This window comes from Schistocerca gregaria, chromosome 9, assembly GCF_023897955.1.
Source record: "Schistocerca gregaria isolate iqSchGreg1 chromosome 9, iqSchGreg1.2, whole genome shotgun sequence".
Lineage (NCBI taxonomy): Eukaryota > Metazoa > Arthropoda > Insecta > Orthoptera > Acrididae > Schistocerca > Schistocerca gregaria.
In genome coordinates this window covers 238286201-238310750 of record NC_064928.1, presented here as the reverse complement: position 1 = coordinate 238310750, position 24550 = coordinate 238286201, and the positions used below count along the sequence as shown (strand labels likewise).

Genomic DNA, 24550 nt, shown 5'->3' with positions numbered 1-24550 from the left:
ACACATATCCATCCGCACATACACAGACACAAGCAGACATATTTAAAGGCAAAGAGTAAGAGCAGAGATGTCAGTCGAGGCGGAAGTACAGGTGCAAAGAAGTGGTTGAAAGACAGGTGAGGTGTGAGGGGCAGCAACTTGAAATTAGCGGAGGTTGAGGCCTGGCGGATATCGAGAAGAGAGGATATACTGAAGGGCGAGTTCCCATCTCCGGAGTTCGGATAGGTTGGTGTTGGTAGGAAGTATCCAGATAACTCGGACGGCGTAACACTGTGCCAAGATGTGCTGGCCGTGCACCAAGGCATGTTTAGCCACAGGGTGATCCTCATTACCAACGAACACTGTCTGCCTGTGTCCATTCATGCAACTGGACAGTTTGTTGCTGGTCATTCCCACATAGAAAGCGTCACAGTGCAGGCAGGTCAGTTGGTAAATCACGTGGGTGCTTTCACACGTGGCTCTCCCTTTGATCGTGTACACCTTCCGGGTTACAGGACTGGAGTAGGTGGTGGTGGGAGGGTGCATAGGACAGGTTTTACACCGGGGGCGGTTGCAAGGGTAGGAGCCAGAGGGTAGGGAAGGTGGTTTGGGGATTTCATAGGGATGAACCAAGAGGTTACGAAGGTTAGGTGGACGGCGGAAAGACACTCTTGGTGGAGTGGGGAGGATTTCATGAATGATGGATCTCATTTCGGGGCAGGATTTTAGGAAGTCGTATCCCTGCTGGAGAGCCACATTCAAGGTCTGATCCAGTCCCGGGAAGTATTCTGTCACAAGTGGGGCACTTTTGGGGTTCTTCTGTGAGAGGTTCTGGGTTTGAGGGGATGAGGAAGTGGCTCTGGTTATCTGCTTCTGTACCAGGTCGGGAGGGTAGTTGCGGGATGCGAAAGCTGTTTTCAGGTTGTTGGTGTAATGGTCCAGGGATTCAGGACTGGAGCAGATTCGTTTGCCACAAAGGCCTAGGCTGTAGGGAAGGGACCGTTTGATATGGAATGGGTGGCAGCTGTCATAATGGAGGTACTGTTGCTTGTTGGTGGGTTTGATGTGGACGGATGTGTGAAGCTGGCCATTGGACAGATGGAGGTCAACGTCTAGGAAAGTGGCATGGGATTTGGAGTAGGACCAGGTGAATCTGATGGAACCAAAGGAGGTTGGAGAGGAAATTCTGGAGTTGTTCTTCACTGTGAGTCCAGATCATGAAGATGTCATCAATAAATCTGTACCAAACTTTGGGTTGGCAGGCTTGGGGTAACCAAGAAGGCTTCCTCTAAGCGACCCATAAATAGGTTGGCATATGAAGGGGCCATCGCAGTACCCATGGCTGTTCCCTTTAATTGTTGGTATGTCTGGCCTTCAAAAGTGAAGAAGTTGTGGGTCAGGATGAAGCTGGCCAAGGTGACGAGGAAAGAGGTTTTAGGTAGAGTGGCAGGTGATCAGCGTGAAAGGAAGTGCTCCATTGCAACGAGGCCCTGGACGTGCGGGATATTCGTGTATAGGGAAGTGACATCAATGGTTACAAGGATGGTTTCTGGGGGTAACAGACTGGGTACGGATTCCAGGCGTTCCAGAAAGTGGTTGGTGTCTTTGATGCAGGATGGGAGACTGCATGTAATGGATTGAAGGTGTTGATCTACGTAGGCAGAGATACGTTCTGTGGGGGCTTGGTAACCAGCTACAATGGGGCGGCCAGGATGTTTGGGTTTGTGAATTTTAGGAAGTAGGTAGAAGGTAGGAGTGCGAGGTGTCGGTGGGGTCAGGAGTTTGATGGAGTCAGGTGAAAGGTTTTGTAGGGGGCCTAAGGTTCTGAGGATTCCTTGAAGCTCCGCCTGGACATCAGGAATGGGATTACCTTGGCAAACTTTGTATGCAGAGTTGTCTGAAAGCTGACGCAGTCCCTCAGCTACATACTCCTGACGATCAAGTACCACGGTCGTGGAACCCTTGTCAGCCGGAAGAATGATGATGGATCGGTCAGCTTTCAGATCACAGATAGCCTGAGCTTCGGCTGTGGTGATGTTGGGAGAAGGATTAAGGTTTTTCAAGAAAGATTGAGAGGCAAGACTGGAAGTGAGAAATTCGTGGAAGATTTGGAGAGGGTGATTTTGAGGAAGAGGAGGTGGGTCCCGTTGTGATGGAGGACGGAACTGTTGCAGGCAGGGTTCAATTTGGATAGTGTCTTGGGGAGTTGGATCATTAGGAGTGGGATCAGGATTATTTTTCTTCGTGGCAAAGTGATATTTCCAGCAGAGACTACGAGTGTAGGACAGTAAATCTTTGACAAGGGCAGTTTGGTTGAACCTGGGAGTGGGGCTGAAGGTGAGGCCTTTGGATAGGACAGAGGTTTCGGATTGGGAGAGGGGTTTGGAGGAAAGGTTAACTACTGAATTGGGGTGTTGTGGTTCCAACCTGCATTACAAAAATTTCCCTAATGAGTTCTTACCTAACATAATTCTCCTCATTTTATCAGTAATACATAATAGTTCATTAAATACATCAAATATCTCCTCATTGCATCAACATAATAACTTCACCTCATATCCTCCTAATATCATGTCATTATTCCAATAAAAACTCCATAATAATAATCACCTAAGAAAAATCATCTGATTCATATTACACAATAGATCCACCTCAGAAAATAACATCTCACTGCAACATCTTACTGTTGTAAACTATTTATAACATCTTCAAAATCTGCAATGTGTTCAATCTAAGATGTATGTTTATGGCTACAGTATGTTCAACACATATGTGATTGCAGTCTTTCTCGGCGTATTCCATTGATGAAATCTTCTCGGGTTATCAGCCGAGTGGTGGCGTCGTCTTGTCGCAACGTTTCGATGAGTTTCGTACCCATCATCTTCTTCGCCAGAAGATGATGGGTACGAAACTCATCAAAACGTTGCGACAAGACGACGCCACCACTCGGCTGATAACCCGAGAAGATTTCATCAATGTTCAACACAATCTCCCAATCTTTTGCCTGCTTCTCTCTGCTGGGCTACTGGATGGGTTATAGGCAGATATTAAAATGTGTTTGATTTTTGTTCTTTGAATCATACATCTCCAATTATTTGCAATGAATTGTGATCCATTATCTAATAAGATGACTTCAGATTTACCTACTGTACAGATATACTTGTTTTCAACTATTAATGCAGTTGCATGCCTAGTGGATTTCCTAGTAGGGTAGAGTTTAATAAATTTTGAGAAAATGTCTACTACCACAATAACGTAATTGTATCCTTCTTTTCATGGGGGAAAGGGTCCATAAAGATTGACAGCAATGAGACTTAATGTTTTTTTCAGATAAAATATTCTGCATCAAACTGTGACTAGTTTAGTTACTCACCTTTACTCTTTTGCATTTGTCACAACTAGCAACAATTTTCTTAACATGTTTTGACATACTATAAAAATAAACATTTTACTGTAATTTTTGTAAACATTTTTGTGTACCAAAAGTCCATAGCTTTCATGAGAATAACCAACTAATTTTTCAATAAATTGTTCTGGTCAGCATAATTTCCAAACATCTAGGTCTTCTTCTATGAAACAGTATACCTTTGTAGAATTCTGCATCTGGTAGCCTTCTCTTAAGTGCATCTATCTGAGTTAATTCATCAAAAGGTTGGTCTAAGTGTGCAAGCTTCATGATCTGGTCTTTGAAAAACTCTTTTATCACCCCTCTCTGCTCCCTGTACATCAGACCTTTTAAAAACTCACTCTTTATCCTTGTCTGTTCAGTATCAGACCAAATATTTTTCAAGAAACACTTTTCAAATTCATATATAGATAAATTGCTGCAGTGAAGTCGGTTGGCACATGACAAGGTTTCCCCTTCTAATTATCTTTTAATAAACTTAATTTTTAATTCATCACTCACACCACAGGGAAAACTATCATGGCAATGCTGTATAAAATCAACTGGATGAAAATGCTCATCACCGGGGAATCATTTTAGTTGCATAGTAGGAAAGCTTGGGTGTCCTATATTACTGAATGTTTACAGACAATTTGAATCTTGTTTAGGTGAACATTATCTCACCTGGTTCACTAAAAGAATTTTGTATGATTTTTGTATGCAATGTATTATATTTTAGGCTAAAATGTATTAAAAGAAATTAATTTGTTTCAGTCAATGTGTATTAACTCTGTATGTATAGTTAAAATTACTCTTCTTTTAGGAACATTTGAAATTATGAAATATCTAGCACACATAAATTTCATATTATCAACTGCACAGTCTAATGCTAATTATTAAATTTATTTCTGGATTCATTTATGAAATACTGATATAACTTGTGAAGATTCTTCTTTTATCAAGGAAGTTTGTAAACTCTTTTGTTTTGTAAACTCTTTGGAATATGGGTAGTACTACAGAATGAGTTAGTAGTGGTGGGCAAACCTCTGATGGAATAACAATGTAATTTTTTGTTTTATGGAAGTGGAGATTGTAAAGTCAGTGTGATATAGAAGAATGAGACTTAATAAAAAAAAAATTAATAAAAAAAGGTAAAATCATGCAACAGGCTTACTTAAAATTTATCTAGTCATCTGGAACCCACAAAGTTAAAAAATTTCAGCCTGAAGAATCTACCTCTAGGCATGATGAACTGCATCCAACAATGAGAAAATGAAAAAAAGTGAAGAAGTTATTTGTGCATCTTGATGCTTTTGAAACAAATCAATTTTTATGAAGAGACTAAAAAATTTACTGGCAATATGTGTGGGATAGTAAGATTACACACTGTTTACAATTCAAGCACTTCATTCTTGGTTTTACACTCTTACTATTCCCTCTTGGCTCTAGTACATTTAGTATATTACCCATCTATCCATATAGCTTATCCCTATTTTCTCAGAATTTCGAACATCTTGCACCATTTTACATTGTCGAAGGCTTTTTCCAGGTTGACAGATCCTATGAACATGTCTTGATTTTTCTTTAGTCTTGCTATCATTATCAACCACAATGTCAGAATTGCCTCTCTCATGTCTTTACCTTTTCCAAAACAAACTGATCGCCATTTAGCACATCCACAATTTTCTTTTCATTCTTCTGCATATTATTCTTGTCAGTAACTTGAATGCATGAGCTGTTAAGCTGATTGTGCAATAATTCTCACACTTGTCAGCTCTTACAGTCTTTAGAATTGTGTGAATGATTTTTTTTCCTAAAGTCAGATGTTATGTCACCTGACTCATACATTCTACACACCAATGTGAACAGTCGTTTTGTTGCCACTTCCCCAAATGATTTTAGAAATTCTGAGGGAATGTTATCTATCCCTTCTGCCTTATTTGGTCTTAAGTCCTCCAAAGTTCTTTTAAATGCTGATTCTAATACTGTATCCCCTATCCCTTCTAAATCATCTCCTGTTTCTTTTTCTGTCACATCAGGCAAATCTTCCCCCTTATACAGACTTTCAGTGTATTCTTTTCACCTATCTGATCTCTCCTCTGCATTTAGCAGTGGAATACCCATTGCACTCTTAATGTTTCTACCCTTGCTTTTAATGTCACCGAAAGGTTGTTTTGATTTACCTGTATGCTGAATCTGTCCTTCCGACAATCATTTCTTTTTCAATTTCTTCACATTTTTCATACAGCCATTTCGTCTTAGTTTCCCTGCATTTCCTATTTATTTCATTCCTCAGTAACTTGTATTTCTGTATTCCTGAGTTTCCCAGAACATTTTTGTTCTTCCTCCTTTCATTGATCAAATGAAGTATTTGTTCTGTTACCCATGGTTTCTTCACAGTTACCTTTTTTGGGCCTATGTTTTTCTTTCCAACTTCTGTGATAGACCTTTTTAGGGATGTCCATTCCTCTTCAACTGCACTACGTACTGAACTATTCCTTATTGCTGTATCTATAGCCTCAGACAAATTCAAGTGTATCTCGTCATTCCTTAGTACTTCTGTATTTCACTTCTTTGTGTATTGATTCTTCCTGACTAATGTCTTGAACTTCAGCCTACTCTTCATCACTACTATATTGCAATCTGAGTCTATATCTGCTCCTTGGTATGCCTTATAATCCAGTATCTGATTTCGGAATCTCTGTCTGAGCATGATGTAATCTAACTGAAATCTTCCCATATCACTCAGCCTTTTCCAAGTATACCTCCTCCTCTAGTGATACTTGAACAGAGTATTCACTATTACTATCTGAAACTTGTTACAGAACTCAATTAGCCTTACTCCTCTCTCATTCCTTTTTCCAAGCCCATATTCTCCTGTAACCTTTTTTTCTACTGCTTCCCCTACAACTGCATTCCAGTCTCCCATGACTATTAGATTTTCGTCTCCCTTTACATACTGTATTACCCTCTCAATATCCACATATACTTTCTCTATCTCTTTGTCCTCAGATTACGATGTCCACATATATACCTGAGCTATCATTGTTGGCATTGGTATGCTGTTGATTCTCATAACAACAACCCTATCACTGAACGTTTCACAGTAACACAGTCTCTGCCCTCCCTTCCTATTCATAATGAATCCTACTCCCATTATATCATTTTCTGCTGATGTTGATATTACCTTATACTCATCTGACCAGAAATCCTTGTCTTCTTTCTGTTGCAGTTCACTGACCCCTACTATATATAGATTGAGCCTTTCCATTTCCCTTTTCATATTGTCTAGTTTCCCTACCATGTTCAAGCTTCTGACACTCCAGGCCCTGATTCGTACAATCTTATCCTTTCATTGATTACACAGTCTTTTTCTCAAGGTCACTTCCACCACTGGCAGTCCCCTCCCAGAGATCTGAATGGGGAACTATTCTGGAATCTTTTGCCAATGGAGAGATCATCACGACACTTTTCAATTACAGGCCACATGTCCTGTGTACACACATTATGTGTGGTTTCCATTGCCTTCTGCATCCTCATGCCATTGATCACTGCTGATTCTTCCGCCTTTAGGGGCAGTTTCCCACCCCTAGGACAAGAGAGTCCCCTGAAGCTTCATATCAGCGCACACTCCACAGCAGAGTGAAAATCTCATTCTAGAAACATCCCCCAGGCTATGGCTAAGCCATGTCTCCACAATATCCTTTCTTTCAGGAGTGCTAGTTCTGCAAGGTTCGCAGGAGAGCTTCTGTAAATTGGAAGGTAGGAGACAAGGTACTGGCAGAAGGAAAGCTGTGAGTACCGGGCATGAGTCGTGCTTTGGTAGCTCACATGGTAGAGCACTTGCCCGTGAAAGGCAAAGGACCTGAGTTCGAGTCTCAGTTGGGCACACAATTTTAATCTGCCAGAAAGTTTCATATCAGCACACACTCCACTGCAGAGTGAAAATCTCATTCTGGAAACATCCTCCAGGCTGTGGCAAAGACATGTCTCCATAATATCCTTTCATTCAGGAGTGCTAGTTCTGCAAGCTTCTGTAAATTGGAAGGTAGGAGACGAGGTACTGGCAGAAGTAAAGCTGTGAGTACCGGGCGTGAGTTGTGCTTCGGTAGCTCAGATGGTAGAGCACTTGCCCACGAAAGGCAAAGGACCTGAGTTCGAGTCTTGGTCGGGCACACAGTTTTAATCTGCATGGAAGTTTCAAAATTACTTTCATTGATACTGAAGTACTATACCATGAAGACGAAGCAGAAGGTGATTCAGTGGAATATATCACAACTAGTGAATCTCAAAATGGTCATAACACTTTGAAAATCTCCATGTCACTGGGAATATGTACTTCATTTGTTCCCGATGAGTATTATGAACTGGATACTAAATGCTTGAACTACGGTGCTACACCACTTGAAGTAAAAGTAAAGGTGGTAGCGCTAGCCAGGAATCATCCAAATTGGAACTTACAAACACTGCAAAACAATGGAGCAACAACAGCCCTGAAAAGGAAGAAGGACTTGAAATTGTGGGAAAGTGTTGTCGTTAAAGAAGGGGCAAGATACGACAAATACCAGGCGATAAATAAGTGGACATATGACCGATTTGTTGAATATCATTGTTGTAACGAGAATGTAACAACTAGAATACTTCAGGAGTGGGCTGCAGGTGCAGCGCTTCAGTATACGGCCAACAAGGATTTTACATTCGCTGCATCATTATCTTGGGCAAGAAATTTAAAATAGGAGTATAAAATTCGTCAATGGCACATCACTAAATACGTCTCTCATAAGGAGGTACAAAATATAGAAGATATACAGAAAGCGGGGGCTCTTTTCAGCATTCAAACGGCGTCACTTATGACTAGTTTTAATTGTGATTACTTGATCAACACCGATCAAACAGGATGTGAGTATCGGATGAACATTCGACGCACATTATCGCATGAGGGAGAAAAACGAACCCTTGTCGCAGTTGGTAGTAAAAACAAACTAACACATTCGTACATGGCGCAATATGCCATCACAGCCTCTGGAAAAATGTTGCCTAAGGTTTTCCTGTGTTTACAAGAAACGAACGTCACATATGGTCTTCGGGTTATAGAAGAGGTCAATTGTTTAATCGACTCGTTGAAAAATGTTTACATACCTATTCCAAATCCGGGAAACTGACAAATGCGATTTACAGAACATTTCTTGAGAATGTTTTAAAACCTTACGTTTCTGATAACAAGTTTTGTCTAATATTGGATTCCTGGAGTGGACAAATTAATACTACAATATATGACACAATGTTTATACACTCCTGGAAATTGAAATAAGAACACCGTGAATTCATTGTCCCAGGAAGGGACACATTCCTGGGGTCAGATACATCACATGATCACACTGACAGAACCACAGGCACATAGACACAGGCAACAGAGCATGCACAATGTCGGCACTAGTACAGTGTATATCCACCTTTCGCAGCAATGCAGGCTGCTATTCTCCCATGGAGACGATCGTAGAGATGCTGGATGTAGTCCTGTGGAACGGCTTGCCATGCCATTTCCACCTTGCGCCTCAGTTGGACCAGTGTTCGTGCTGGACCGTAGGATCCTACGCAGTGCCGTAGGGGACCGCACCGCCACTTCCCAGCAAATTAGGGACACTGTTGCTCCTGGGGTATCGGCGAGGACCATTCGCAACCGTCTCCATAAAGCTGGGCTACGGTCCCGCACACCTTTAGGCCGTCTTCCGCTCATGCCCCAACATCGTGCAGCCCGCCTCCAGTGGTGTCGCGACAGGCGTGAATGGAGGGATGAATGGAGATGTGTCGTCTTCAGCGATGAGAGTCGCTTCTGCCTTGGTGCCAATGATGGTCGTATGCGTGTTTGGCGCCGTGCAGGTGAGCGCCACAATCAGGACTGCATACGACCGAGGCACACAGGACCAACACCTGGCATCGTGGTGTGGGGAGCGATCTCCTACACTGGCCGTACACCTCTGGTGATCGTCGAGGCGTGCATCCGTGCGTCGCTGCGGTCCGGTCCCAGGTCGACAGGCACGTGCACCTTCCGCCGACCACTGGCGACAACATCGATGTACTGTAGAGACCTCACGCCCCACGTGTTGAGCAATTCGGCGGTACGTCCACCCGGCCTCCCGCATGCCCACTATACGCCCTCGCTCAAAGTCCGTCAACTACACATACGGTTCACGTCCACGCTGTAGTGGCATGCTACCAGTGTTAAAGACTGCGATGGAGCTCCGTATGCCACAGCAAACTGGCTCACACTGATGGCGGAGGTGCACAAATGCTGCGCAGCTAGCGCCATTCGACGGCCAACACCGCGGTTCCTGGTGTGTCCGCTGTGCCGTGCGTGTGATCATTGCTTGTACAGCCCTCTCGCAGTGTCCGGAGCAAGTATGGTGGGTCTGACACACCGGTGTCTATGTGTTCTTTTTTCCAATTCCAGGAGTGTAGATGGCGAGGGTCAGCCGACGTGCACAGTAAAAGTAATACCACCAAACTGCACACCTGTGTGCCAGCCGTGTGACGTTTATTTCTGTAGCCAGGTTGTTGTTGTTGTTGTTGTTGTTGTTGTTGTGGTCTTCAGTCCTGAGACTGGTTTGATGCAGCTCTCCATGCTACTCTATCCTGTGCAAGCTTCTTCATCTCCCAGTACCTACTGCAACCTACATCCTTCTGAATCTGCTTAGTGTATTCATCTCTTGGTCTCCCTCTATGATTTTTACCCTCCACGCTGCCCTCCAATGCTAAATTGGTTATCCCTTGATGCCTCAGAACATGTCCTACCAACTGATCCCTTCTTCTGGTCAAGTTGTGCCACAAACTTCTCTTCTCCCCAATCATATTCAATACTTCCTCATTAGTTATGTGATCTACCTATCTAATCTTCAGAATTCTTCTGTAGCACCACATTTCAAAAGCTTTTATTCTCTTCTTGTCCAAACTATTTATCGTCCATGTTTCACTTCCATACATGGCTACACTCCATACAAATACTTTCAGAAATGACTTCCTGACACTTAAATCTATACTCGATGTTAATAGATTTCTCTTCTTCAGAAACGCTTTCCTTGCCATTGCCAGTCTACATTTTATATCCTCTCTACTTCGACCATCATCAGTTATTTTGCCCTCCAAATAGCAAAACTCCTTTACTACTTTAAGTGTCTCATTTCCTAATCTAATTCCCTCCACATCACCCGATTTAATTCGACTACATTCCATTATCCTCATTTTGCTTTTGTTGATGTTCATCTAATATACTCCTATCAAGACACTGTCCATTCCATTCAACTGCTCTTCCAAGTCCCTTGATGTCTCTGACAGAATTACAATATCATCGGTGAACCTCAACATTTTTATTTCTTCTCCATGGATTTTAATACCTACTCCGAATCTTTCTTTTGTTTCCTTTACTGCTTGCTCAATATACAGATTGAATAACATTGGGGAGAGGCTACAACCCTGTCTCACTCCCTTCCCAATCACTGCTTCCCTTTCATGTCCCTCGACTCTTATAACTGCCATCCGGTTTCTGTACAAATTGTAAATAGCCTTTCGCTCCCTGTATTTTACCCCTGCCACCTTTAGAATTAGAAAGAGAGTATTCCAGTCAACATTGTCAAAAGCTTTCTCTAAGTCTACAAGTGCTAGAAACGTAGGTTTGCCTTTTCTTAATCTTTTTTCTAAGATAAGTTGTAAGGTCAGTATTGCCTCACGTGTTCCAGTGTTTCTACAGAATCCAAACTGATCTTCCCCTAGGTCGGCTTCTACTAGTTTTTCCATTCGTCTGTAAAGAAGTCGTGTTAGTATTTTGCAGCTGTGGCTTATTAAACTGATTGTTCGGTAATTTTCACATCTGTCAACACCTGCTTTCTTTGGGATTGGAATTATTATATTCTTCTTGAAGTCTGAGGGTATTTCGCCTGTTTCATACATCTTGCTCACCAGTTGGTAGAGTTTTGTCAGGACTGGCTCTCCCAAGGGCATCAGTAGTTCCAATGGAATGTTGTCTACTCCAGGGGCCTTGTTTCGAACCAGGTCTTTCAGTCCTCTGTCAAACTTTTCATGCAATATCATATCTCCCATTTCATCTTCATCTACATCCTCTTCCATTTCCATAATATTGTCCTCAAGTACATCACCCTTGTACAGACCCTCTATATACTCCTTCCACCTTTCTGCTTTCCCCTCTTTGCTTAGAACTGGGTTTCCATCTGAGTTCTCGATGTTGATACAAGTGGTTCTCTTATCTTACCCCTAGTGAGATAAGCTTCTACATCCTTACATTTGTCCTCTAGCGATCCCTGGTTAGCCATTTTGCACTTCCTGTCGATCTCATTTTTGAGACGTTTGTATTCCTTTTTGCCTGCTTCATTTACTGCATTTTTATATTTTCTCCTTTCATCAATTAAATTCAATATTTCTTCTGTTATCCAAGGATTTCTACTAGCCCTCGTCTTTTTTCCCACTTGCTCCTCTGCTGCCTTCACTACTTCATCCCTCAAAGCTACCCATTCTTCTTCTACTGTATTTCTTTCCCCCATTCCTGTCAATTGTTCCCTTATGCTCTCCCTCAAACTCTGTACAACCTCTGGTTCTTTCAGTTTATCCAGTCCCATATCCTTAATTTCCCACCTTTTTGCAGTTTCTTCAGTTTTAATCTACAGGTCATAACCAATAGATTGTGGTCAGAATCCACATCTGCCCCTGGAAATGTCTCACAATTTAAAACCTGGTTCCTAGATCTCTGTCTTACCATTATATAATCTATCTGAAATCTCTCAGTATCTCCAGGCTTCTTCCATGTATACAACCTTCTTTCATGACTCTTAAACCAAGTGTTAGCTATGATTAAGTTGTGGTCTGTGCAAAATTCTACCAGGCGGCTTCCTCTTTCATTTCTTAGCCCCAATCCATATTCAACTACTATGTTTCCTTCTCTCCCTTTTCCTACACTTGAATTTCAGTCACCCAAGACTATTAAATTTTCATCTCCCTTCACTATCTGAATTATTTCTTTTATTTCGTCATACATTTCTTCAATTTCTTCGTCATCTGCAGAGCTAGTTGGCATATAAACTTGTACTACTGTAGTAGGTGTGGGCTTCGTATCTATCTTGGCCACAATAATGTGTTCACTATGCTGTTTGTAGTAGCTTACCCGCATTCCTATCTTCCTATTCATTATTAAACCTACTCCTGCATTACCCCTATTTGACTTTGTTTTTATAACTCTGTATTCACCTGACCAAAAGTCTTGATCCTCCTGCCACCAAACTTCACTAGTTCCCACTATATATAACTTTAACCTATCCATTTCCCTTTTTAAATTTTCTAACCTACCTGCCCAATTAAGGGATCTGACATTCCATGCTCCGATCTGTAGAACGCCAGTTTTCTTTCTCCTGATAACGACATCCTCTTGAGTAGTCCCCGCCCCGAGATCTGAATGGGGGACTATTTTACCTCCGGAATATTTTACCCAAGAGGACGCCATCATCATTTAATCATACAGTAAATCTGCATGCCCTCGGGAAAAATTACGGCTATAGTGTCTCCTTGCTTTCAGCCGTTCTCAGTACCAGCACAGCAAGGCCGTTTTGGTTATTGTTACAAGGCCAGACCAGTCAATTATCCAGACTGTTGCCCTTGCAACTACTGAAAAGGCTGCTGCCCCTCTTCAGGAACCACACGTTTGTCTGGCCTCTCAACAGATACCCCTCCGTTGTGGTTGTACCTACGGTATGGCTATCTGTATCGCTGAGGCACGCAAGCCTCCCCACCAACGGCAAGGTCCATGGTTCATGGGGGGGAAGATTGCCAGGTTAAAAACTTTATTTCCATGCTTCAGAATTGCAGTGTGCTTCTGGAAACCCAGTGGGAATTGCATAACTGCACAGATGCAATAACTATTCACAGCATAATGCATAACCAACTTGCAGCACCGATTTTTCAGGCAGTGATATCGTATGCCTGGTATGCATCAAAATTAATTCCCAAAAAATACATATTTTTAAATGTAAACCAAGTTTGTTTTCGGCCGACTCTTTGGAAGAAACAGTGTAGCTGTCAAAAGATTGCATTCATTAGATTTTCTTGGTGTAATGAGTATATTTGTTTCGAATGTTTATATGACAAGTACTAACCATCTAGTTAGATGTTTGAAGAAAAGTGAGGACGCGTAACAGTGACTGGAAGAACCATTGTAAAGTGACCTGGAGTAACATTTTAGTTGTTTACTATCCCAAGAGGTTTTAGAAATTTATTTGCCTACCTTATTATTCTCATTCCTTATTGATTTGCTTATCTTATTACCCCTCCTATCCCTATCAATTGAGATATGGAAAAATACAAATGAAAAGAAGAACATTCACTAGGTTTCTTCGAGATTCGAACCCAGATTCTCCAATTCCCAGTCAGTTATCTTGGTGCTGTGCTATTGGTGCTGTCGGCGAAAAGTGTTTACCATGTGGGTACAGAAGCGGCAGTTGTAAAAGTTTCTTACCTTGATTTCTGGAAAAGTATGCATTTTCAGACCCCATACCTGATGATGAAACATGCTTTATTTACAATTATCTATCGATCCCGCCAATTTTGAGTCAACTGCTCGTCATAACCTTTAGGCGTGATTTTCTCAAAAACGAGGGGGTGTTGACTCAAAATATCTTAAATTCCTTCGTTTTAGGTTGTACACAAGTGACCTGCAAAATTTGAGCCAAATCGGTTGGCTGTGTCTGAGGTCTTCCCCTTGTTAGTGTCACCAAAGTTAGTGTCCAGTCACTCATGGGTGCGCCTGGAACTGAAGTTGAGAGTAGCAAAGCAAAAGATTGAATGCTTAAATTTGTTTTAAATGTTCCTTTACAAAAGAAAAAAAAAGGAACATTGTCCCAACTTAATTTTCATGCCACTAAAATATGAGTGAAATAGATACCAGTGTTAATGGCATTGGGAAACAGCTTAAATTGTTAAAACTGAACAAAGCTCCAGGGCCTGATGAAATCCCTGTTAGATTCTATACCCAATTTGCAGCTGAGTTAGCCCCTCTGTTAATTAGAATCCATTGTTGATCCCACAAACAAAAAACTGAGCTCAGTAGTTGGATGAAAGTACAGACCACACTTGTCTACAAGAAGGGTAATAAAAGTGATCCACAAAACTACTGACCAATATCATTCACATCTATTTGTTATAGAATCTTAGAACATATTCTGAGTTCAAACATAATGATGTATACTGAACAGAAAGACCTCCTCCATGCCAATCAGCATGGATTTTGAAAACATAGGTTGTGTTAAACCAAGTCATACTTTCCTCACATGACATACTCAAATCCTTGGCTCAAGGAAGTAAGGCAAATGCATTATTTCTCAGTTTCCAAAAAGCATTTGACTCAATACCACACCTACACTTATTATTGTTGTAACTTCCTTTATACCCTTTGTGGTTCTTCAGTGGATACAGAAGCAAGAAACATATGCAGTTCAGGGACAGGGAATTCAGATATTAATTTATTCTGTATCTGATATCAAATAATAACACATGTCTATGTTTGCTGTAATTGCAGCATCAGTTTCTAACAGTAGATTTGAATGCTGAAATATATACAGATACAAAGGTTTACATTTCCCTCAGTCTTCAATACGATGACTACTCCATAGATGAAGAGCCACAGCTGTTAAAGTCTGTAAGTGTTATGAAATAGCAAACACACAAAATGGGCTGTGTGCATAAATGTTTGAACTTAAGTATTCCCACAATTGCAGCTACACAGAGGGGATGCTTGGATGTCATTGGCAGCAGCATAAGTGTCTGTGGCAGCACCCTCATGCCAGGGTGCCAGCTGTAGGAAACATGGCAGTGTGACTGGTGGTGCACATGTCTTCAAGTGCGGCCAACCGGATGGCAGACGATACTGTGCCCTTCCCACACAACTTTGAAGGCATGGGGAGAGGCCTATTCTGTAGATAGTGATGAGGCTGGTTGCTTGGCTGGGGGCATAACAGACCATCCCACATTCCAATATTGTGCCTTGCAAGCACTAGGGAAACTGCCCCCGCAAACTATGCATAGGGTGCATCCGAGGACACCGGTACGGGCACAGATGATCCTGTAGAGGGTGTCAGTGACTATCCAATGGTGACAGCGTCAATACATATGGGAGAGGTGACCTGCAGTGTTGATGGCAAGTGCAGCACAGGTGGGCAGATATTGGTGAGGCAGCCATGGGTGGAGACACCCACTCGGTAAGTGGTGTAGGAGGCTACTCAGGTGGATGCAGCTTCATCATGGTAACCAGACATTATGCACTGAAGAAATCTGAAACAGTGCAAATTATGACATTATCACTGAATTCATTGAGGTATGACTGATTTTGGTGGCACTGGTGAATGCAACACCATTAGAACATGGTGAGACTAGCATTGTCCTGACATGCTGTATTCCATTTTGTTTGCAAAATACAGAAGCAAGTACCTTGGTAGTGCTGGCAGAATACATTGAATGCACTGGAATAACAGAAGGATATTTTCTAGAGGCAAAAACAATAATCATCCAATGTGTTTGCCAAAAGGGGCCAGCAAAGTCTACATGAGGCATTGGCATGGAGTATCAGAATGTGGCCATGAGAAAAATCATTGGTGCAACAGTGTACCATCACATATTCTGTTTACTTATCTGAACCAAACAACCAAACCGTGTACAATGTTGGCACACTGGTCGCTTAGTGTGAGCTGTTCCCCAATGACCTCTATGAAGAAGATGTTGCAGCGCGGTGGGTATTAACACTCCTGTCTGTTCATTAAGCGTGTGAATCAGAATCACATCATTCAGGAGAGATGAACTGGTGTGGTGCAGAAAATGTCTTTACACTAAGGGATCAGGTACACATTTCTGAGAGTGCAGCCAACCTTTTTGAATGCAACTCTTAAGTAACCTTAGTGATTGGTCATGCTCTGTGGCTTGTGCAATCCACAGTGAATCAATAGGAAAAGAATCCAGTGCTTGAGAATCAGAAGAATCAATACTTAAACAAGAAGAATCCAAATCATAAAATGCTGCATCTGTGCCAATAGGTAAATGAGACAGTGTGTTGGTGTTTGCATGTTGCCCTGTCAGTGGATACAGTATTTGATACCAGTAATTTGACAATAAGAGTGAACAATGTCAAAGCTTTTGCACACTGTGATCAGGAACTTGTTTTGACATATTTAACAGTGCAGTCAAGGCTTATGGTCCATGTCCAAGAAAAATTTTCTGCTGTACAGATGATGATGAAATTGTGTGACTTCATATATAGGGCTTCCTTCTCCAGCTGACTATAACTAGTCTGTATTGTTCATAGTTTTGGAAGCAAATGTGATTGGACATACTATGTAGGCAATTTTGTGGGATAAAACCACTCCAATGTCATGGGGCAAGGTATCTACAGAAAGCACAAATGGTTTGAGCAGATAGTAGTGCATAAAGCAAGGTTGATGAAGCAATGCATTTTTCAGTCTTTAAAAGTTTGGTCACAGTCTTTTATCCATAGTCAATTTTTCAAGAACAGCTAGCAGTACACACAAATTCTTTGGAGATGGCAATTTCTGAATTGCTTGCAAATATTTTCTTGAAGGACAAGCAGCATTAGTGTCAATGATACACCCTAAGTATTCAGTTGTGTTGAAAAAATAACATATCTGTAAATTACATTTGAGGCTCGCCTCAGTGAGAACTTGAAAAAGTCAGTCAAAATTCTTGAGTTGTTGTTCTGGTGTTTGTCCAGAGATGATTGTGTCCTCAAGATACTTAAAACAAGAAAGCACCTTGGATGTTACTTGTTCAAGAAATTTTTGAAGCAATGCAGGCATGGAAGCCCTTACAAAAGGTATGCCTCAGTATTCAAGCAAGCTGACATGAGCATTCACAAAAAAAATGTTTTGTCTCTTTGTTCCATGCTAATTGAAGACAGACATCTGCAAGATCAGTTTTTGGGAAGAACTGTCCATCCACTGGGCAATCCAGAATACCCTCTGTACAGGGGATTGGGGGGGAGTCAATAACTGTCCATGAAATTACCGTGCTTTTAAAATCTGCATGTAGACGGATCTTCTCACTTGGTTCACAAGTGAAAACTAACTGTGATACCCACTGACTTGCTGAAATTGGTTTTAAGACACCAATAGATTCTAGTCTCTGAATTTCCATAGTGATGTCATCACTTAATGTATGCAGCATAGGGTGTGTATAGCAAAACTTTGGTTGCAATTTAGCTTTCAATGCAATGCAGCCATGAAAATCTTTTGCACATCCTAGAGTATCATTGAACAAATGTTGGTACTTGACACAGAGTTGGTGAATTGTGGGATGGGAAAATTTTGTGTCAATGGTGTGCACATTATTCTGTATGTCTAATCTGAAGCAATAGAACACATCCATGATAAAAATCTCATGCCTGCGTGAACTACAGTTAGAGGTACTTTCTTAGTCATGTTTTTGTATTTTTCAGCTAAGTGGCACATTACGAGCATTGAAATGCTGTTGCCAATGTAGGCAGTGAGATGCAGACTTGATGTTCACAAAAGTGGTTGGCCAGTGTTCTCACATGCATCTAGGTTAAGCAATATGACAGAAGCTCAGTATCTAGTTGAAAATGCACTGACTGGTTACAAATCTACAACATAATACACAGTTTTTTAGGAGTTTTCTGAATACAATTGTCCATTTCATGTTGTGGAAAACAGTTCACCATTCCACAAGTACACTTGAACACTTTCATGAATTTCAAGATTGGGACAGCCTGTTCAAAGTGTGTGGTACTCACTTTGAAAGCATGTATGTGCATTTTCTGCATCTCTACTGTCTTATTTTTGAGCAGGAGGAGGCACAAAATCTGAACGTAAAATGACATTTATTTCTATCTGTTCCTGCATTGAATTATTCCAGCGTGAAACAGAGGAGGGCTTTCAGACTTTTGGAGCCATACCAGTTTGGCGTGTCCTGTGCAGTGACAAAAATTGTATTCAGCTTGTCTGACAAAGCAATTCTTCTAATCACGGGTGACATAGCATTTCATATAAGATTTCACTTCATGCAGAGCTGAAGCAGTGGATTAGCATTCTGTCAGTATATGCTGTATGCAATTGTGTGTCCAGCCTCGCTTTCATGGTACTAATTTTGAAATGCTGGTGCCATGGTGGTGGCTGTGGCACTAGCTCTTTACCTCAAATGATGTGATAATTGGTAGACACAGTCTCGCTCAACTACATCTTGAACTTCATATGCATCTATAACTTTAAGCACTTCATTGAGGCTAGCGTTGTGGTGCTATAGAATTTCAGCTCTCAATCTCTGATCTGACAGATTCTGAATAAAAGCATAATGACACATTTCATCCTGATAATTCACACCACACACAATGGAAATTACAGTCCCTAGTAGCACCCTGCAATCCCCTCGCGTCCATGCTTCATAGGATTGGTTGCTACAATGTGGTGTGCACAAACATTTATACTGTGCAGCAGCAACGTATATTTGTCTCTTGAAAAATTCATCTAATCTTACAATTATGACCTCGTAGGGATTGGTTTTAAGCTCACTGAGGGGAAAGAATTTCACTAACAGCCAGTGGCGTACACTTCTACACATTAAAAGAAAAATTACAGTGTGATTCACATGCGATTTTGTAGATGTTGATGCAACTGTGGAATGTACTCTTTCAGTGTTACCTTCTTCTCATCAGACTGTTTGAAGGCCTGAGATGGCAGCTGAACTCCATCTTTAGCTTCTGAAGCCTCTTGCTGCTGGGCTGCTTGCACTTACATAAGGCAAGAAACTGCTGGCAACAGGTCTGTTATTTGTTGACTCTGAAACACAAGAGATGTTAGATGGTACTCAGCACTTAGATGTTGATCTACCTGGTTTGCAGTGATTCCTTAAATACATCAACTTAATTATTTCAATTGAAAGAAACTTCCACATGGGAAAAATATATTAAAAACAAAGATTCCAAGACTTACTAAGCGGGAAAGCGCTGGCAGACAGGCACAATGAACAAAACACACAAACACACACACAGAATTACTAGCTTTCGCAACCGATGGTTGCTTCTTCAGGAAGGAGAGGGAAAGATGAAAGGATGTGGGTTTTAAGGGAGAGGGTAAGGAGTCATTCCAGTCCCGGGAGTAGAAGGACTTCCCTTAGAGGGAAAAAAAAACAGGTGTACACTCGCACACACACACACACACACACACACACACACACACACACACACACACACACACACACACACATATCCATCCGCACATACACAGACACAAGCAGACATATTTAAAGGCAAAGAGTAAGGGCAGAGATGTCAGTCGAGGTTGGAAGTACAGAGGCAAAGAAGTTGTTGAAAGACAGGTGAGGTTTGAGCGGCGGCAACTTGAAATTAGCGGAGGTTGAGGCCTGGCGGATATCGAGAAGAGAGGATATACTGAAGGGCGAGTTCCCATCTCCGGAGTTAGGATAGGTTGGTGTTGGTGGGAAGTATCCAGATAACTCGGACGGTGTAACACTGTGCCAAGATGTGCTGGCCGTGCATCAAGGCATGTTTAGCCACAGGGTGATCCTCATTACCAACAAACACTGTCTGCCTGTGTCCATTCATGCGAATGGACAGTTTGTTGCTGGTCATTCCCACATAGAAAGCGTCACAGTGCAGGCAGGTCAGTTGGTAAATCACGTGGGTGCTTTCACACGTGGCTCTCCCTTTGATCGTGTACACCTTCCGGGTTACAGGACTGGAGTAGGTGGTGGTGGGAGGGTGCATAGGACAGGTTTTACACCGGGGGCGGTTGCAAGGGTAGGAGCCAGAGGGTAGGGAAGGTGGTTTGGGGATTTCATAGGGATGAACCAAGAGGTTACGAAGGTTAGGTGGACGGCGGAAAGACACTCTTGGTGGAGTGGGGAGGATTTCATGAATGATGGATCTCATTTTGGGGCAGGATTTTAGGAAGTCGTATCCCTGCTGGAGAGCCACATTCAAGGTCTGATCCAGTCCCGGGAAGTATTCTGTCACAAGTGGGGCACTTTTGGGGTTGTTCTGTGAGAGGTTCTGGGTTTGAGGGGATGAGGAAGTGGCTCTGGTTATCTGCTTCTGTACCAGGTCGGGAGGGTAGTTGCGGGATGCGAAAGCTGTTTTCAGGTTGTTGGTGTAATGGTCGAGGGATTCAGGACTGGAGCAGACTCGTTTGCCACGAAGGCCTAGGCTGTAGGGAAGGGACCGTTTGATATGGAATGGGTGGCAGCTGTCATAATGGAGGTACTGTTGCTTGTTGGTGGGTTTGATGTGGACGGATGTGTGCAGCTGGCCATTGGACAGATGGAGGTCAACGTCTAGGAAAGTGGCATGGGATTTGGAGTAGGACCAGGTGAATCTGATGGAACCAAAGGAGTTGAGGTTGGAGAGGAAATTCTGGAGTTGTTCTTCACTGTGAGTCCAGATCATGAAGATGTCATCAATAAATCTGTACCAAACTTTGGGTTGGCAGGCTTGGGTAACCAAGAAGGCTTCCTCTAAGCAACCCATAAATAGGTTGGCATACGAGGGGGCCATCCTGGTACCCATGGCTGTTCCCTTTAATTGTTGGTATGTCTGGCCTTCAAAAGTTGAGAAGTTGTGGGTCAGGATGAAGCTGGCTAAGGTGACGAGGAAAGAGGTTTTAGGTAGGGTGGCAGGTGATCGGCGTGAAAGGAAGTGCTCCATTGCAGCAGGCCCTGGACGTGCGGGATATTCGTGTATAGGGAAGTGGCATCAATGGTTACAAGGATGGTTTCCGGGGGTAACAGACTGGGTACGGATTCCAGGCGTTCGAGAAAGTGGTTGGTGTCTTTGATGATGGATGGGAGACTGCATGTAATGGGTTGAAGGTGTTGATCTACGTAGGCAGAGATACGTTCTGTGGGGGCTTGGTAACCAGCTACAATGGGGCGGCCAGGATGTTTGGGTTTGTGAATTTTAGGAAGTAGGTAGAAGGTAGGAGTGCGAGGTGTCGGTGGGGTGAGGAGTTTGATGGAGTCAGGTGAAAGGTTTTGTAGGGAGCCTAAGGTTCTGAGGATTCCTTGGAGCTCCGCCTGGACATCAGGAATGGGATTACCTTGGCAAACTTTGTATGTAGAGTTGTCTGAAAGCTGACGCAGTCCCTCAGCCACATACTCCCGGCGATCAAGTAGCACGGTCTTGGAACCCTTGTCAGCCGTAAGAATGATGATGGATCGGTCAGCTTTCAGATCACGGATAGCCTGGGCTTCGGCTGTGGTGATGTTGGGAGTAGGATTAAGGTTTTTCAAGAATGATTGAGAGGCAAGGCTGGAAGTGAGAAATTCCTGGAAGGTTTGGAGAGGGTGATTTTGAGGAAGAGGAGGTGGGTCCCGCTGTGATGGAGGACGGAACTGTTGCAGGCAGGGTTCAATTTGGATAGTGTCTTGGGGAGTTGGATCATTAGGAGTGGGATCAGGATTGTTTTTCTTCATGGCAAAGTGATATTTCCAGCAGAGACTACGAGTGTAGGACAGTAAATCTTTGACAAGGGCAGTTTGGTTGAATCTGGGAGTGGGGCTGAAGGTGAGGCCTTTGGATAGGACAGAGGTTTCGGATTGGGAGAGGGGTTTGGAGGAAAGGTTAACTACTGAATTGGGGTGTTGTGGTTCCAGATTGTGTTGACTAGAATTTTGAGGTGTTGGGGGGAGTGGAGCTGGAAGTGGGACATTGAGTAGATGGGAGAGACTGGGTCTGTGTGCAATGAGAGGAGGTTGAGGTTTGTTGGAAAGGTTGTGGAGGGTGAGTGAGTTGCCTTTCCGGAGGTGGGAAACCAGGAGATTGGATAGTTTTTTGAGGTGGAGGGTGGCATGTTGTTCTAATTTGCGGTTGGCCTGTAGGAGGATGCTATGTACAGCCGGTGTGGATGTGGGAGAGGAAAGGTTGAGGACTTTGATTTGGGATAGGAGTTGACGGGTGTGTTCATTGGCCGAGTCGATGTATAGGTGAAGGATTAGGCGGGTGAGGGCTATGGGGGACTGATGGAAAGAAGGATTGCAGCCAGAGATGGGAACTTTAAGTGTGAGGCCTTTGGGAGTAATGCCAAATGTCAGACAAGCCTGAGTAAATAAAATATGGAGCGTAATCTGGCTACGGTGAAGGCATGTTTGCGGAGGGAATGTAAATAAAATTTAATGGGGTCGTTGTAGGGATGTTGTGAGGTTGACATGGTATTAGTAGGTGGAAAGGGTAATATGAGGTTAAAGTGAAAGTAAATAGAGATTTATATAGGGAGAGATAAAGGTGTGAAAAAAGTCGAAAAAGTGTTGGTTTGAGATGAGCTATGTTGATCATGTGCAGAACTTAGGTTGGTGAACAACAATGGGTGCAAAGGTTGGGTAGTTATGTTGTCTCCAGATCACGTTAAAGGGTGGGGAAATTCAAGAAAATTTCGAAAAAAAAATTTTCGAAAAAAGTTTCGAGAAAATAATTTCCGAAAAAATAAAATTCGAAAAAAATTTTCGAATAAAATCTCGAAGAATATGTGTGTAAATGTGTTCAAAGGACTGGTTATGTACTGGCAGGTTATGAGAATGAGGCTAACAATTGTTTGATGAAGAAATAATAACGTGTAAACCTGTGGGAAGCTGCTAAAAAATGATCGGTTACGTGGGAAAAACGGGAATGGAAATAAAACGAAAATTGTTGGAAAAAACTGAGATGGTTGTGTAATGGGTGAAAGGAACTGAAGCTGTGAAACAGTATTCACGAGTTTACACGAAATGTTTGTAAACTTGGAACAATGGATTTTATAGCAGCGGTTATGTTGAAAGCGTTGAAAATTCTAGGTTATGGTTTGGAAGTAAATTACGTATTATTGAGTATAATTAGGCAGGATAAAATGTATGGTAGATTACAGAAAAATGGAATACAAAGTGAAACTTCTTGTACAAATGAAAAGAGAAAGTAAGACGATGGAGAAGATTTCGAAATGCAACAGAGACAATAACAAACGTAATTGTTGGGTTCAAATTAATGATGATGTAAATAAAATAGAAAGAAACTTCCACATGGGAAAAATATATTAAAAACAAAGACTCCAAGACTTACCAAGCGGGAAAGCGCCGGCAGACAGGCACATGAACAAAACACAAACACACACACAGAATTACTAGCTTTCGCAACAGATGGTTGCTTCTTCAGGAAGGAGAGGGAAAGACGAAAGGATGTGGGTTTTAAGGGAGAGGGTAAGGAGTCATTCCAATCCCGGGAGCGGAAAGACTTCCCTTAGGGGAAAAAAAGGACAGGTGTATACTCGCGCGCGCGCACACACACACACACACACACACACACACACACACACACACACACACATATCCATCTGCACATACACAGACACAAGCTGACATATTTAAAGGCAAAGAGTAAGGGCAAAGATGTCAGTCGAGGCGGAAGTACAGAGGCAAAGAAGTTGTTGAAAGACAGGTGAGGTATGAGCGGCAGCAACTTGAAATTAGCGGAGGTTGAGGCCTGGCGGATATCGAGAAGAGAGGATATACTGAAGGGCGAGTTCCCATCTCCGGAGTTCGGATAGGTTGGTGTTGGTGGGAAGTATCCAGATAACTCGGTCGGTGTAACACTGTGCCAAGATGTGCTGGCCGTGCATCAAGGCATGTTTAGCCACAGGGTGATCCTCATTACCAACAAACACTGTCTGCCTGTGTCCATTCATGTGAATGGACAGTTTGTTGCTGGTCATTCCCACATAGAAAGCGTTACAGTGCAGGCAGGTCAGTTGGTAAATCACGTGGGTACTTTCACACGTGGCTCTCCCTTTGATCGTGTACACCTTCCGGGTTACAGGACAGGAGTAGGTGGTGGTGGGAGGGTGCATAGGACAGGTTTTACACCGGGGGCGGTTGCAAGGGTAGGAGCCAGAGGGTAGGGAAGGTGGTTTGGGGATTTCATAGGGATGAACCAAGAGGTTACGAAGGTTAGGTGGACGGCGGAAAGACACTCTTGGTGGAGTGGGGAGGATTTCATGAATGATGGATCTCATTTTGGGGCAGGATTTTAGGAAGTCGTATCCCTGCTGGAGAGCCACATTCAAGGTCTGATCCAGTCCCGGGAAGTATTCTGTCACAAGTGGGGCACTTTTGGGGTTGTTCTGTGAGAGGTTC

The 24550-nt window shown here is 42.7% G+C and overlaps 1 long non-coding RNA gene across 1 annotated transcript in view; it reads right to left on the bottom strand.

The window, feature by feature from the left end:
• Positions 1-24550, bottom strand: part of LOC126291645 (uncharacterized) — a 109159-nt gene that overhangs the window by 25389 nt on the left and 59220 nt on the right. The window contains exon 4 of the long non-coding RNA XR_007551831.1: positions 19078-19215. This is a non-coding gene — a long non-coding RNA (uncharacterized LOC126291645). The remainder of the gene's footprint in view (positions 1-19077; positions 19216-24550) is intronic.